This window comes from Orycteropus afer, unplaced genomic scaffold (genome assembly GCF_000298275.1).
Source record: "Orycteropus afer afer isolate SDZICR_OR568_19922 unplaced genomic scaffold, OryAfe1.0 scaffold00179, whole genome shotgun sequence".
NCBI lineage: Eukaryota > Metazoa > Chordata > Mammalia > Tubulidentata > Orycteropodidae > Orycteropus > Orycteropus afer.
In genome coordinates, this window is record NW_006921766.1 from 181,506 (window position 1) to 197,500 (window position 15,995).

Sequence of the window (15,995 nt, forward strand, 5' to 3'; positions counted from 1 at the left end):
TCTTCCTTACCAATATGGATGCCTTTGATTTCCCTTTCTTGCCTTATGGCCCTGGCTAGGACTTCCAGTACAATGTTGAATAGAAGTGGTGAGGACCCTGAGCTTCTTATAGGTGGCATCACCATCTGGCAGGGACAACCATTTCTCTCCCACTGTCGAGGTCACCTTCTTGGGAATTTCATGGAGGAGGGTTTCCCACTGACAGGGAGGCAGGGAGAAAATGGGATGCCCCTATCCCTGAGGAGTTAGGGCTCTGCCTGATACACTAGTGGGCCCTAGTCAGAGGGGGTATTTTTGTCAGTGGCTGGAGCTATGATAGCTTAATCCTCAGATGCACCCCAGTCACAATCCAGAAAAACTGGTGCTATAATAATGTAAAGACCGTAAGTCAGAAGGAAGAAACTTTGCCGTACGGGGGCTCCCTGCGCTCTGGTCGTGCTCAGATCTCCAGGGTGAGAAATCATGGCTCCCCAAGATGTGGGGATCCCAAACATGGCACCATCCTTGGCCTGGGTCTCAAGACTTCCTGTCTCTCCCCCAGGCCTGAAACCGAGCTGCCATTCTGTGTGCATGCCTGCATCTACTGGCCTAGACATGGGACACCTGATCCACCCTCACTCCTGATCCGCCCCACCTCCCTTACCACTTTCTTATTCTCCCACTCAGCTGCCCAGTTTCCACCCTCCACCCAGCCCACGTCACCTCTCTCCTGACTTCTCCCCTTCCTGTTCTGCCTCCTCTCTCTCAGCCCAGTCCTCTCTGCACATAGTTCTAACTGATCTGGCTGGTCTTTCAAAAAATTCACAGTATAATTTCAGTGGTCATCCCAGAAACCCAGGCTTTTTCCTTCTTTGTGGCATTCTTTGCAACTCCAATGACCTGGCCCTCCTCTGGACAAATCAATGACCTCACCTTCTTTGCCTTTTTGATCTTCATGTTTTGACTTTGCAAGTCCAAATGTAGCAGTGCAGACCCTATAGCATGTGAAGGCTTCAAACTTCAACATTCAGAGTATTAAATCTACAGGAGATAAACTGGGGTCCCCATCAGGGCCTCTGTACTGCAGTCCTGAGTGGATGACCTCCTTCCCACACAGGTGTGTTCTCGTCACCTAATAATTTGCCTGTCACCCACTGCCCATGGCCATTCTCCAGCCTGTTGCTGGCTCCTCCCCACCAGGCTTCCATGCTTGCAGGCCATGGCCACACAGCCTCCTGGGCATCACACAGAACTCCCCTGCTGTCCTCACTAGAAGGAAGCACTTCAGGCCTCCAGCTTCTGAGGGCTGGAAAAGTGTGCCTTCCTAATAAAACAAACTAAGAAGTTTAAGATTGGTGTGATTTCCTTGCTAATTGTTTAGAAGAATTCACAGGTGAAGGTATAGGTGCCTAGAGATTTTTTTTGTAGGAAGGCTTTTATTTATAGATTAGTTTCTTTAGCATGTAAGATATTCAGTTCTTTACTCTTTTTGCATCAAATCTATGCATCTTGACAAATATATACAGTTGTGTAGCACACCACACTTTCCATCATTCCACTAAGTTCCCTCATGCCTCTTTGTACTCAATCCACATTCCCTGCCCAGTCCTTGGGTACCACTGATCTGGCTTTTTTCTTTTTAAATCTCTGTAGTTTTGCCATTTTCCAAAATGTCATATGGATGGAATGACACAGCAACTAGTATTTTGCCATGTAATAAATGGGCCAGAGAAGAGATACAGGTGGCAAAGAAGCACATGAAATGCATATGATGTTCAATATCACAAGTCATTAGGGAAATAAATTAAAACCCCAGCATACCATGACACACCTAGAAGAATGACTAAACTAACAACAGATCTGACAGTATCAAGGGCTGACCAGGATGCAGAGCATTGAGTTGATACCTACCATCTTAGTTTGTTTTCTGCTTCAGCCTATTTCCTTTTCTCTCCTTGCTTAGGAGTTTTGGACTGTTTTGAGATTTTTATTGTTCTATTTCCTCTCATTTACTTCCTAGATAGTTACACATTTTTAAATTATTTTTGAGGAGATCACATGAATTTCTGAATTTGTAAGTTGACTATAAATTTTGCTTTTCACTATTTCCCAGTGTACTTAGAGCATTTTGACTCTATGTTGATACTTCTTGACTTTTGTGATATTGTTGCCATGTATTTTACTTCTATAAATATTTTGAAACTCACAAGATATTTTATACTGTCGATATTCATCGACATTTATGTATCTATAGTCTTCTTCTGTCATACCTAATTTGTTTATAAATGTCTTGTTTGATCATGAAAATTTTCTTTCTGCTGTAAAGCTGCTTTTTATATTTTCTTTACTGTAGCTCCAGCTAGTGACACACTCCCTGTGTTTCACTTGCATTGGAATGTCATTATCCTCCTCCCATTTTGGACAATCTTTCTCCACAGTTGGAGCTCTGGTAGCATAGTGGCTAAAGCACTTGACTGCTAACCAGAAGGCTGGCGGTTCAAACCCACCAGCCACTCCTCGGAAGGAAGGTTGGGCAATCCTACTTCCGTAGTGATACTGCCTCGGAAACCCAAGGAGGGGTCGCTATGAGTCGGGGCCGACTCGACGGCACATAACAACAACAACAACAGCCTTATGCTTATTTCCTTTCAGCAAATGATACCATTCCATTATCTTCCAGATTCCACCATTTCTACTGAGAAGTCATCTGTCAAACTTGCTCTTTCTCTTTTGATTGTAGTGTGTCTATTCTGTCTTTGTTTAGATTTCAGCCCTAGTGTACCTAGTGTGTTTTCCTTCCTTCTTTTCCTTTTTTTTTTTTTTTTGTTTACAGCTTTTATAAACAAACTTTATTAGTTTTGCTTATACCATCAGAACTCCAACTACTGACTTGTCATTTCTCTAAAACAGGGAAATCAATCTAAAACACATACTGGTGCTTTTCAAAAGATAGCAATTTAAAAGGGTGTCAGCAGCAGGCATTTGATATCTTTTTCTTTTAAAAAAAACCTTCAAGCTGCAGGAAATACATCTGATGAAAAGTGTCATGATTATTCATTAGAAATTTTCAACAGTAACTATACCAATTTAGGTGACAATACAGCAAGATCCAAGGATTAGTGACAGACAATGTGCATGTCATAAGGAATGATATAAAGTGCCCATCCTTACAAAAGTCATTGTCAAAGAAACTGTTAAGTGTTCAAAAAGGTATCTAAATATTTCACATTAAATACAGAAGTGGCCATCCAGATTATATCCCATATTTGTTGTTATTTTTCAAAAAGTGCCAATCAAAGCCTAATTTTGCATTTTGGCTTTGTCTTACATAGTATCACCTGTTAAAAAAAGCCACTTACATATTTTTGTTTTATAACCAGTCATTTAAAAATATGGAACGATTCACGAATTTGCATGTCATCCTTGTGCAGGGGCCATGCTAATCTTCTCTGTATTGTTCCAATTTTTGTATATATGCTGCTGAAGTGAGCACCCTGCCTTCTTTTCTTGTTTGGAATTATTTAATACTTCTTTAATCTAGGAGTGGATGTTTTTCATCACTTTTAAGTGCTTTTCCCATTGTTACTGTTAAACTCAAAAACCAAACTCACTGTCATTAAGTCCATGATGACTCATAGCGATTTCCACTGGGTTACTAAGGCAGTAAATCTTTGCAGAAGTAGGTTGCCCCATCATCTTTCCATGGAGAAGCTGGTGGGTTTGAACCACCAACCTTTTGGTTAGCAGTCAAATGCCTTAGGCACTGCACTACCACAGCTCCTTTATTATTGTTAGGGGCTGTCAAATTGGCCCCAAACTCATGGTGACCCCATTGTTAAAGAGTAGAACCACTTCATAGAGTTTCCTTGAAGTAATCTTGATGGATTGCCTATGGAAATAAGATACAAGAGGATGTGGAAATTATCAATCAATAAATTACTATCACACACAAATAAAATTTTGCTAAAGATAATTCAAATATTGTTGTAGCAGGATATTGACAGGGATCTTTTTGAAACCCAGGTCTCCCGTTTTGCCTCAGCTAGAGGGCTAGTCTGACACAAACTTTTCTACCACTCATGGAAGCAGAAATTCACAACATTTTATGCATAATAAGAAAATGTTGACACAATGCAACCATTTTCAAGACTCAAAACTATTATTCAATAACTTTTGTGGAAAATTATCATTTATTAACCAGTTTTGTCTACAGGTCTACTTTATGCCAGACATTATTTTAGGTATTCAGAGATTGAATATTGAATAAGATGAGTTCGCTGCTCACATGGAGTTTACCTTCTAGTGGTGAAGGAGAATGGGGCAGATAATAGCAAAGACAATAAACAAGAATAGTTGAGAGACTTTAAAAAGAAATACTGATGATGGGGGAATTGATCTCTTTAGTATTAAAATATATCATAAAGCTACGGTATTTCAGAGTGCAACAAAATCTATAGCCAAAACTAACCAATTAAAAATTTTATCTCAAATCTAAGCCCATTCTTTTCTCCAGCCCTCCCACAAGCAAACCTAAGTGGTGCCTCAAGGACAGCCTTGTTGTTGTTAGATGCCATCAAGTCAGTTTCAACTCATCAGTTTCAACTCATCATGTTCAACAGAATGAAAAACTGGCCATGTAGCTGTCTTCCAAATTTCTTGGCAAAATGAGCGAGTGCCTCCAGCACTGCATCTGTGTGGCAAAACATCTCAATGGGTGTTCCCTCAGTTCCTGGAGCCTTGTTTTTCCCAAATCCTTTGGGACAGCTTGAACTCCTTCCTTGAATACCATTGCTTCTTTTCTTTTTTTATTCCAGGCATGCATTCAGTCTTTATTTTAATTTTATTTTATTCTGTTTATTATTACTATTATTATTTTTTATTGTGCTTTAGATGCAAGTTTACAGAGCAGAGTTTGTTTTACATTCAATATTATGTGTACATTTAGTTCACTCCCCATTTACCATCCCCAACCTTAACCCAGTCTCCTCCCCTCCCTGCCCAGTAACCCTCCCCCCATGCCCTCATAGTTATGCACTCCTGTGTGTCTTGCATTTCCTCCATGTGAATGTTGCCCCTCTGGTGTCCCTTGGTTGATTGCTGCAAGAAATTCATTTCCATAGAATATGTGGGTGTGTCACTCTGGGTAGAGTGGTCTGTGGGTACATATTGTTTACTATTGGGCTGAGAGCCAGCCCCTGAGAGTGAGCTTTATTTAAGGCCCAGAATATATGCCAGGGACATAGTATTGGGGGTCCTACCAGACTCCATCCGACCAGTAATTCTGGTCATTGTTGAGTTTTTTTGGTTTTTTTCCACATTTTTTCTCCCATTCTATCCAGGATCTCCAGATTTGATCCTTTCCTGACTGGTTGGCATTGGTATCTGGGCACCATCTTGTTCTTCTGGTCTTGAGGGCCATTGTGTGCTAGGGCTGATTGCTCCCAAATGTCCTTGTTTTTTGGACTCTTCTTAGCTTCCGATGATAAGAGACCATTAGCTGCATCTCAGATGGCCACTTGAAAGCTTTTAAGACCCAGTCACTACTCACCAATGTAGGATGAGGAACAAGACTTTTATTATTTTGTTGCGCCGATTGAATCTGGTGTCCCCCAATACTGTGGTCCTGAATCGGTACATCCATTGGATCTCTCTCCCCAAGTGTCTGGCTGGCTGTGAGGGATTACTCTATGTCTGTCTTCTGTTGTTTCTGTAAGGATTGCAGGTATTTTGTATCACTCGTATCTGTGCAAGATTAGCCTCTGCTGAATCTGTCCTTGGTCTAGAGTATGTTCTTGTTCACTGACCCTCATCTGATCTTCTTAGATGTTTACGTGTTTGTCTGTAGCCTGGTGTTTGGTGTTAATGTTAATGTAAGTATTGTGGATATACTGGTTGATATTAGCATCTGTAGTCTATATCTTATGTGTCTAATTTGGTGTCTTCCCTTTTCCTAATGCTATTGTAATGGTCACAGACTCTTTCTGTTCCATCCCTCCCCATATCCACGTCAGTGTGTGGCCCCCAACTAGCCTGAAATTAAACCCTCTCCATTCCTCCCCAACCTGGTAATCTAGAAAGTAGTTCCCTTTCTCAAGAAAACCCTTCTTTGTCTTTTAGAGTAATGGGCTCATACAGTAATACCATTGTTTCTTGATTACATACGACTGCCTGAAATGGTTGAATGTCAACCAGTTACTTGTGGTACAGTGTCTCTGTGTATTCTTTGCATCTTCTTTTGATGTTTCCTGCATCATTTAATCTTTTGTCCATAGACTCCTTCAATATTGCATCTTGACGCTTGAAATTTTTCTTCAGTGCTTTCAGCTTGAGAAACGCTGACCATGTTCTTCCCCTTTGATTTGTTAACACCAAGTGTACATTTCATTACAATACTTTACTTCGTCCTTTCAAGCCACTTTCTGAAATCTATTCAGCTCTTCTAATTCATCATTTCTTCCATTAGCTTTAGCTAAATTTTGACCAAATTCTGGGTGTCATCAGGGCTACCCTCTCTCTAAAGGCTTTGTGGAGAATCTTTCCTAACTATTTCAACTTCTGGTGGCTCCAGGTGTTTGTTGTCTGTGGCTGCATCACCCAGTCCCTGCCTCCCCCACAACCTGCCCACCTTTCCCCTGAATGTCGCACTGTATGTGTTCTCTTTGCCTTTTCAGGACACCATGCAGATGAAACTAGGGTGCACATTACTCCAGTATGAGCTAATGCTAAGTTATATGTTCTAAACCCTATTTTCAAAGAGAATCATGTTCACAGGCATTGTGATTAGAACTTCAACTTATGTTTTTCAAGGACACCATTCAACCCATAACAATAGGTGTACAATAAATCCTTCCTAAATGTATACAAATCAATTTATACTTTCATCTCAGAATCATTGATGAGGAGAAGAAAACTCTTCTTCCCAGAATCATGATTCTTTTAGCTGATCTTCTCTGTTGAATGTGGTTCAGTCCTGATATTCCCTGTTGACTTCCATCAGCCCACTAATGTTCTCTTCTCTTGTTTCATCTACTCTACCTTCAAACCCAACTACTGGGATTTCAGTTTCAGTGATCATATTTCTCAGTTCTATAATTTCCATTTTATTCTTTGAAAAATAAATTCCAGTTTTCAGGTTACATTCTTCATCTTCTCAGCTATCACCTTAAACATAACTCCAGTAGACTCAATTCATTATAGGTACCACTCCAAAATATGGATCCCCTAAAATATGCTTCTGTTGTTTGCTTTGTCTTGGAATTTCTGTCATGTTCAGTGATTTTTACTGAATGTTGAACATTGTATGCAGACTATGGAAGTATAGAAGAGCTGAGATTGATGTAGCCTTCCTCCACACATGGGTTACATTTCCTTCCTTTCATGCAGTCACAAGTACAGCAGACTGCCTGAATGTCAGAGGGACTGAGTTTGCACAAAGTTATGGTATGGTGTTTGTGAGGGCAGATCTATTTCCAGTTCACTTATATCCCTAGAGTGTAGCCTTCAAAGTTGAAATTAATTAAATAACATGAACTATAATTCTTTTTAACAGTCTATGCCTCTTCAGTGATCCTGAACTCGAATTTTTATCTCTTCAACCCTGTGTGAGTACTGCTTCCCATGTCTAATCTTTCTGCTTGGACAGATAGGAATTGGCAAAGCATCATGCACCATGGCAGAGTATGGGGATCATCTCTGGGAACTTCTCTTTCTTCTAGGATCCCTCCACAACCTGGTGCTGGTTGCCAGGATTCCTCTCCGATGCACTCAGATGGATATTTTCAATTCCATCTGTACTTGCCAGCTGTTCTTGGTAGGACAGTTGGTCAGAAGCAGAATTTCTCTCTTTGTATTTTTCATTGATGATCTACAAGGTCCTTCTCCACGCCAGTTCTCCAAGAGGACCTCATCATTCCTACCCAGCATGCAAACAAGCAGGCCAATAGAGCTATATGTGCATTCGCAATTGAAATAAGAGTTAAATAACTGTGTATCTGCCATATACACAAACCAAGAAGATTGCCTCTGACTTTTGTTGTAAGAAACATTGTTTCAATAGGATGCAATACAAGGAAAGCAATGGTCAAAAACTCTGGGTTTCAAAACCCACCCACTGCCATGGAGTTGATTCTGACTCAAAGTGAGCCCCATTGAGTTAAGGAGGTGGTAAAAATTTTTGGAAGTAGATTTCCCAGTCTTCCTTCCATGGAGTGGCTGGTGGGTTTGAACCACCAACCTCTGGTTAGTAGTGAAACGCCTTAAGCACTGCACCACCAGAGCTCCTTTGGTTTGAAAACATACAGCTGTAGTTTGTTTGCTTGTTTGTTTGAGCCTATATGGAATATTGTTGTTGTTGTTATGTGCTGTCGAGTTGGACACGACTCATAGTGACCCGTCTTGGATTTCCATGGTAGTATCACTTCCAAAGTGTATTTTCCAACCATCCTTCTGAGAAGTGGCCTGTGTGTTTGAACCACCAGCCTTCTGGTTAGCTTTCAAGTGCCTTAGGCACTATGCTACCAGAGTGATACAAACTTTTCTACCACTCATGGAAGCAGAACTTCACAACATTTTATGCATAATAAGAAAATGTTGACATAATGCAACCATTTTCAAGACTCAAAACTATTATTCAACAATTTTTGTGGAAAATAATCATTTATTAACCAGTTTTGTCTACAGGTCTACTTTATGCCAGACATTATTTTAGGTATTCAGAGATTGAATATTGAATAAGATGAGTTCGCTGCTCACATGGAGTTTACCTTCTAGTGGTGAAGGAGAATGTGGCAGATAATAGCAAAGACAATAAACAAGAATAGATGAGAGACTTTAAAAAGAAATACTGATGATGGGGGAATTGATCTCTTTAGTATTAAAATATATCATAAAGCTACGGTATTTCAGAGTGCAATAAAATCTATAGCCAAAACTAACCAATTAAAAATGTTATCGCAATTCTGAACCTATTCTTTTCTCCAGCCTTCCCACATGTAAACCTAAGTGGTGCCTCAAGGACAGCCTTGTTGTTGTTGCTAGATGCCATCAAGTCAGTTTCAACTCATCAGTTTCAACTCATCATGTTCAACAGAATGAAAAACTGGCCATGTAGCTGTCTTCCAAATTTCTTGGCAAAATGAGCGAGTGCCTCCAGCACTGCATCTGTGTGGCAAAACATCTCAATGGGTGTTCCCTAAATTCCTGGAGGCTTATTTTTCCCAAATCCTTTGGGACAGCTTGAACTCCTTCCTTGAATACCATTGTTTCTTTTCTTTTTTTATTCTAGACATGCATTCAGTCCTAATTTTAATTTTATTTTATTCTGTTTGTTGTTACTACTATTATTTTTTATTGTGCTTTAGGTCCAAGTTTACAGAGCAGAGTTTGTTTTACATTCAACATTATGTGTACATTTAGTTTCACTCCCCATTTACCATCCCCAACCCTAACCCAGTCTCCTCCCCTCCTGCCCAGTTACCCTCCCCCTATGCCCTCATAGTTATGCAGTCATGTGTCCTGCATTTCCTCCGTGTGAATGTTGCCCCTCTGGTGTCCCGTGGTTGATTGCTCCAAGAATTCATTTCCATAGAATATGTGGGTGTGTCACTCTGGGTAGAGTGGTCTGTGGTAAACATATTGTTTACTATCAGGCTGAGAGCTAGCCTCTGGGAGTGAGTTTTATTCCAGGCCCAGAATGTATCCCAGGGACATGGTATTGGGGATCCTACCAGACTCCATCAGACCAGAAATTCCGGTCATTGTTGAGTTTTTGGATTTTTTTCCACATTTTTCCTCCCACTCTATCCAGGATCTCCAGATTTGATCCTTTCCTGAGTGGTTGGCATTGGTATCTGGGCACCATCTTGTTCTTCTGGTCTTGAGGGCCATCGTGTGCTAGGGCTGATTGCTCCTAAATGTCCTTATTTTTTTGCACTCTTCTTATCTTCCAATATTAGGAGACCATTAGCTGCATCTTAGAGGGCCACTTGAAAGCTTTTAAGACCCCAGCCACTACTCACCAAAGTAGGATGAGGAACAAGACATTTATGTATTTTGTTGCACCGATTTAGTCTGGTGTCGCCCAGTACCATGGTCCTGAGTCAGTACATCCATTGGATCTCTCTCCCAAAGTTTCTGGCTGACTCTATGTCTGTCTTCTGTTTTTTTCTGTAAGGATTGCAGGTATTTTGTATCACTGGTATTTGTGCAAGATTAGCCTCTGCTGAATCTGTCCTTAGTCTAGAGTATGTTCTTGTTCACTGACCCTCATCTCATCTTCTTAGATGTTTACGTGTTTGTCTATAGCCTGGTGTTTGGTGTTAATGTTAATGCAGTATTGTGGATATACTGGTTGATATTAGCATCTGTAGTCTACTTCTTATGTGCCCAATTTGGTGTCTTCCCTTTTCCTAATGCTATCGTGGTGGTCACAGTCTCTTTCTAGTCCATCCCTCCACATATCCATGTTAGTGTGTGGTCCCCAACTAGTCTGAAATTAAACCCTCTCCATCCCTCCCCAACCCGGTAATCCAGAAAGTGCGTTCCCTTTCTCAAGCAAACCTTTCTTTGTCTTTTTACAGTAATGGGCTCATTCAGTAATACCATTGTTTTTTGATTACATACGACTGCCTTAAATGGTTGAATGTCAACCAGTTGCTTGTGGTACAGTGTCTCAGTGTATTACTTGCATCTTCTTTTGATGTTTCCTGCATTGTTCAATCTTTTGTCCATAGACTCCTTCAATATTGCATCTTGAAGGTTGAAATTTTTTTTTCAGTGCTTTCAGCTTGAAAAATGCTGAGCATGTTCTTCCCCTTTGATTCCTTAACACCCAGTCTTTGTACATTTCATTATAATACTTTACTTGGTCCTCTCAAGCCACTTTCTGAAATCTTTTCAGCTCTTCTACTTCATCATTTCTTCCATTAGCTTTAGCTAAATTTTGACCAAATTCAGGCTGTCAGCAGGGCCACCCTCTCTCTAAAGGCTTTGTGGAGAATCTTCCCTAACTATTTCAACTTCTGGTGGCTCCAGATGTTCATTGTCAGTGGCTGCATCACCACAGTCTCTGCCTCCACCACAGCCTGTCCAACTTTCCCCTGTATGTGGCACTGTATGTGTACTTCTTGCCTTTTAAGAAGATTAGGGTCCACATTACTCCAGTATGAGCTAATGCTAACTTATATGTTCTAAACCTATTTTCAAATAGAATCATGTTCACAGGCATGGTAATTAGAACTTCAACTATGTTTTTCAAGGACACCATTCAACTCATAACCATAGGTGTACAATAAATCCTTCCTAAATAAATACAAATCAATTTATACTTTCATCTCAGAATCATTGATGAGGAGAAGAAAACTCTTCTTCCCAGAATGATGATTTTGTTAGCTGATTTTCTCTGTTGAATGTGGTTCAGTCCTGATATTCCCTGTTGAATTCCTCCAGCCCACTAATGTTCTCTTCTCTTGTTCTATCTACTCTACCATCAAACCCAACTAGTGGGATTTCAATTTCAGTAATCATATTTCTCAGTTCTATAATTTCCATTTTATTCTTTGAAAAATAAATTCCAGTTCCCAGGTTATATTCTTCATCTTCTCAGCTATCACCTTAAGCATAACTCCAGTATTTGGACCCGATTACTCCATTACATGGACAACTCCAAAATGTGGACCCCCTAAAATGTGCTTCTGTTGTTTGCTTTATCTTTGTATTTCTGTCATGCTCAGCAATTTTTATTGAATTTAGAACATTGTATGCAGGCAGTGGAAGTACAGAAGAGCATGAGATTGATGTAGCCTTCCTCCAGAGATAGGTTACATTTCCTTCCTTTCATGCAGTAACAAACAGAGCAGAATGCCTGAGTGTTATAGGGATTGAGTTTGTGCAAAGTTATGGTATGGTGTTTGCGAGGACAGATCTCTTTCCAGTTCACTTTTGTCCCTAGAGTGTAGCCTTTGGAGTCGAAAATAATTAAATAACATGAACTATAATCCTGATGTGTTTAACAGTCTATGCCTCTTCTGTGATCTTGAACTCAAATTTTTATCTCTTCAACCCTGTGTGAGTACTGCTTCCCATGTCTAATCTTTCTGCTTGGATAGATAGGAATTGGCAAAGCATCATGCACCATGGCAGAGTGCAGAGATCATCTCAAGGAAATTCTCTTTCTTCTAGGATCCCTCCACAACCTGGTGCAGGTTGCCACGATCCCTCTCCGATGCACTCAGATGGATATTTTCAATTCCTTCTGTTCTTGCCAGCTGTTCTTGATAGGACAGTTGGTCAGAAGCAGAACTTCTCTCTCTTTGTATTTTTCATTGATGATCTACAAGGTCCTTCTTCATGCCAATTCTCCAAGAGGACCTCATCATTCCTACCAGCATGCAAACAAGCTGGCCAATACAGCTATATGTGCATTTGCAATTGAAACAAGAGTTAAATAATTGTGTATTTGCTATGTACACAAACCAAGAAGATTGCCTCTGATTTTTGTTGTAAGAAATATTGTTTCAATAGGATGCAATACAAGGAAAGCAATGGTCAAAAACTCTGGGTTTCAAAACTCACCCACTGCCATGGAGTTGATTCTGACTCAAAGTGAGCCCCATTGGGTTAAGGAGGTGATAAAGCTTTTGGGAAGTAGATTGCCCAGTCTTCCTTCCATGGAGTGGCTGGTGGGTTTGAACCGCCAACATCTGGTTAGTAGGGAAACACCGTAAGCACTGCACCACCAGAGCTCCTTTGGTTTGAAACATGCAGCTGTAGTTTGTTTGCTTGTTTGTTTGATCGTATATGGAAATTGTTGTTGTTGTTATGTGCCGTCAAGTTGGCTACGACTCATAGCGACGCGTCCTTGGATTTCCAAGGTGGTATCACTTCAGAAGTAGATTTCCCAACCTTTCTTCTGAGAAGTGGCTGGTGGGTTTGAACCAGCAGACTTCTGGTTAGCTTTCAAGTGCCTTAGGCACTATGCTACCAGAGCTCTTTAGCAAAGGAAATTCAGAGAATACAGAAATGTCAAAGGAATTAAAAATCATATTTTTCTTCCCATTTAGAGACACCCCTCATGCTGTTAGACTTTGTTTAATTAGAGGCAGTCAATTTTTCAATTGAGCTTTTGCTGGTGGATTTGTTTCACACAGTTGTAGTTACACAGTGTCTAGAATTCTGTGTCCTGTTTCCCACATGGCATCTAATGTGAACATTTTTTTTTTTAATTGTGATTTGGGTGAATATTTACAGAGAAAATTCATTTTCCATACAGCAGTTCATATACACGTTGTCTAATGACATTGACTGCAATTTCCCACAATGCAACAGCTCTCTTCCTACCTCCTCCCCATAGTCACCTCCTCCCTGTGCCCTTCCCTCCCTTGCACTCCTGGCCTCCGAGCTATCTCACTGTGTACACAGGCCTTCTATTCTCTCATGACTGATCTCTCCAAGGAGTGTATCTACCTAATGTAAATGTTCACCTCATATGCCTAGCTTTTGTTTGTCTGGAAGCCACAGGAGTGGGTTCAATTTCAGACCTATAGGGCAGCTAGAGGCCATAGTCTCAAGGGTTCCACCAGGCTCTACCAGACCAGCAAACTTGGTCTCTTTTTCTCTGTTTGATTTTGAGTTTTGTTCCACATTGTTCTCCCAATCTATCCAGGATCTTCAACAGAGATCCTCTCTGAGTGGTTGACAGTGGTAGCTGAGCACCATCTAGTTCTTCTGGTCTCATAGTCATATAGACCAAGGATAATATGGTGTACCAGTTTCCTGGACCAATTGTTTCCCTACATTGGTGCTTTCCTTCGTTCTTCTTTGCTCTGGACTAAGAGAGACCCATTGTTGCATCTAGATGGCCACTCACAAGCTTTTAAGATCGCAGTCACTATTTGTCAAAGTAGGATGTGGAACAATGTTTTTGCGTAGTATATTATACCATTTGAGCTTGATGTCCCTTGTGACCATGGTCCTTACTGCACAGATCCAACTATTTGCTCCCTCCAGGTAGCTGGCTGTGGCCTTGTATTGACTACAACTTTGTCCCTTGTCAGCTCTACTATATACCTGGGAATTCTCACAGAACATATAAATACACTTGTAGAAACATTGTCTGCCAACTCTATATATGGTCATGGTACACTTTCCCTGCATAGATACACCTAATTGTTCAGCCTTTCCACCCATCTACCCACCCATATATCAAGGTTTGCCATCACTGAAAGCACAGTTCTGCATGTGTACAAAAGTGTTCTTCATTGTTGTCTGTACCTCCCATGCACCTCTCTGTCTTCCTCTTCCTGAGTGCCACCGTGTTGATCACTCACATTTTGTACATTTTCCTTCCCCTCACCCAAATCAATACTTGTCTCTACTTATCTAGCAGTGTTCCTTCCCCTCTCCTCCTACCCCTGGTAACCAACAAGAAAATTTCCTTCCGTATAGAAATCTTCATTGACTTTTTACAATTATGAACTAATACAATATTTGTCCTTCTGTGATTGACTTATTTCCTCAGCATAATGTCCTCCAAGTTCATCTCTGGTATGTGGTGTTTTGCAGATGCAATGTTATTCTTTACGGTCACATAGTATTTCACTGTGTGTATGTACCATAGTTTGCTTATCCATTCTTCAGTTGGTGGCCACCTAGATTGTTTCCATCTTTTTGCTATTTTAAATAGTGCTGCGATGAACATGGGTGTGCATGTATCTGTTCTTGCTCTGGATCTCACTATTTCATTGGTCTATCTGTCTGTGATTGTGTCAATACCAGCTACTTTTGACTACTGTGGTTGTTTAGCAGGTTTTAGATCTGGGGATGTGAGACCTCCTGCTTTGTTCTTCTTTTTCAATAGTGCTTTACTTATCTGAGTTCTCTTTCCTTTCATAGAAAGTTAGTGATTGCTTTTTCTACATCCTTAAAGAATGTTGATGGGATCTGGATTGGAATTACCATTGAATGCTTAGATTGCTTTGACTAGAATTGACCTATTCCTAATGTTCAATCTTCCTATCCATGAGCATGGAATGTTCTTCCATTTATTTAAATCTATTAAGGTTTCTTGCAGTAGTGTTTTGTAGTTTTCTTTGTACAGGTCTTTTGTGTTCTTGGTAAGATTTATACTAGAGTATTTTATTTTTAATTGGTAAGTACTGTTAATGGAATGTGTTTCTTTATTTCTTTTTCAGCAATCTCTTTGCTGATATAGAGCAATCCAACTCATTTTTGTATGTTGATCTGGTTCCTGCCATTTTGCTAACACTCTCAATTTGTTCCTGTGTGTTTTTTTTAACCGAGTCTCTGAGTCTCTTGGGTTTTCTAGGTTTAAGATCACATTATCAGCAAATAGTAGTAGTTTGTCATCTACTTTAGCAATTTGCCCTGGCTAGGACTTCCAATACAATGTTGAATAGAAGTGATAGAGGGCATCCTTGTCTGCTTCCTGTTCATAAGGTGAATGGTTTCAGTCTCTCCCCATTGAGAATAATGTTGGCTGTTGTTTTTGCATCGATGCCTTTGGCTATGTTGAGGAATGTCCCTTGTATGACTCTTTTGGTGAGAGATTTATCAGGAAGAGGTGTGTTGAATTTTATCAAATGCCTTTCTGAATCGATTGATATGATCATGTGGTTCTTTTCCTTTGTTTTATCTGCGTGTTGGATGATGTTGATTGTTTTTCTAATGTTGAACCATTCTTGCATAACTGACATGAACCATGCTTGGTCATAATGTGTTATTTTTTGATATGTTTTTGGAGTATATTGGCTAAGACTTTGTTGAAGATTTTTGCATCTATATTTGTGAGGGATGTTGGTCTGCAGTTTTTCTTTTGAGTGATGGCTTTGCCTGGTTTTGGTTTCAAGGTTATGTTTGCTTTATCAAATGCATTTGGGAGGATTCCATTATTTTTTATGTTCTGGAATAGTTTGAGTAGGATTGGTGTCAGTTCTTCCTTGAACGTTTGGTAGAATTCTCTGATGAAACCGTCTGGGCCAGGACTTTTTTTTTTTTTTTTT

General features: G+C 40.2%; 1 protein-coding gene and 1 non-coding gene across 2 annotated transcripts in view; one reads left to right on the top strand and one right to left on the bottom strand.

Annotated features, from left to right (window-relative positions):
* TSPEAR (thrombospondin type laminin G domain and EAR repeats) overlaps positions 1-15,995 on the top strand; it is a 311,553-nt gene that overhangs the window by 19,272 nt on the left and 276,286 nt on the right. The gene's annotated exons all lie outside the window — the stretch shown is intronic.
* On the bottom strand, positions 3,366-3,472 carry LOC122150596. Its single transcript, XR_006163753.1, has one exon. It is a non-coding gene; the product is annotated as a U6 spliceosomal RNA (small nuclear RNA).